We start from the raw sequence: 1,284 nt of genomic DNA, 5'->3' as shown, positions 1-1,284 counted from the left end.
TCCCAAAGGGAACGGGAAATCCCGGAGGGGTCCCCAAATTGTTAGAAATGAATCCCAATGTCATGTAAAAGACACTCGGTGAGACTAAATTACCTTGGCAAAGTAAAATTTACTCTTGCAAGAGGGTGCGTGCGCATAGCCATACATATATGAACAGGTCAGCGAGCACACCGAGTGGGCAGTCCACTCGGGATTTGACGGAAGTCTCAAGGCTGTGTCTCACCCTATTGGCTAGGGTTTTGACCGCACAATCTATTCCCTTAACTGGTTGGCTAGTTCAAATTTTTAAGGCGCACATTCCTGCTTTAGGAAAAGAAGAGAGCGGCGATCATAAAGTCTTTGCTCCAGGAAGTAGTTTAAGGAAAAAGAAAATGATCATAAATTCCTTACTCCAGGAAGTAGTGTAAAGAAAAAGAAAGTGATCATAAAAATATTTTTCCACAAAAGGTTCCAAGCTTCCAAGGAGAGGGTAATGTATTCGCTGAAGTACAGCGCCTTCCATTTCAGAAGTGTGCATAATCGTTTTGCGTAGTCAGCACAGTTTGGGTAAGTTAAAGTAGGCACGAAGTTCATCAAAGTGTAAAAAACAGTGTCAGGAAAAATACTGTATTTTAGAATAAGGCATTCATATGTGATGTGAATGTTTAAAGCAGCTGATGCCCAAATAGGTGAGTCAAAGAAGGTGCTCCGAGTTTGGAGGTGATTTTGCATCTAGAAGAATTATCTTCATGACCTCAATGACAGGTGCTGTAGAGGACACCTTCTTCAGGGCCAGTGGGACTTGAGATACCAGACGGTTTCATTTTTCAACTGTGGTCCAAAGAGAGGGTTGAGTTGAGCCAGAATTGCAATCAGCCAAAAGAGGCAGCAGCAAACTGAGCAGGTAGCCAACATGGCGATGATGACTCTTAGGGATGAACCAGGGCACTAAGAAGCCCACAAATCCCCAAAATACGCTCATCACAATGAGGGGTACTGTGAGGCCACTGTACGCCATGGTTGTCGCCTGAGTGGCCAGCCCCAGTTCTGATGCTTCACTTTGGTCTCACCCGGAAGTGTCAATCAAGATAAAGCAGTTTTTAATACTCTGCAATCCAGAATTTGAAACCTGTCTACTTTCCAGTTTATGAAAATAAAGAAATACAACTGAGAACTATAGAGCTCACAAGGTATACTCTCTTAACCCCCAAACAGTACTAGATGTTGTCGTTAGGTGCTGCCAAGTCAGCTTCAACTCATGGACCCAACTCATGATATGTTCGATAGCCTCATATGCATGTGAAA

General features: G+C 43.4%; 1 pseudogene; it reads right to left on the bottom strand.

The window, feature by feature from the left end:
• Positions 1-765: 765 nt before the first annotated feature.
• On the bottom strand, positions 766-997 carry LOC102826116 (annotated as a pseudogene).
• Positions 998-1,284: the final 287 nt, after the last annotated feature.

Source organism: Chrysochloris asiatica, unplaced genomic scaffold (genome assembly GCF_000296735.1).
Source record: "Chrysochloris asiatica unplaced genomic scaffold, ChrAsi1.0 scaffold00487, whole genome shotgun sequence".
NCBI classification, from domain to species: Eukaryota; Metazoa; Chordata; class Mammalia; order Afrosoricida; family Chrysochloridae; genus Chrysochloris; species Chrysochloris asiatica.
The sequence above is the reverse complement of the archived record's forward strand: the minus strand, read 5'-3'. Positions and strand labels throughout refer to the sequence as shown.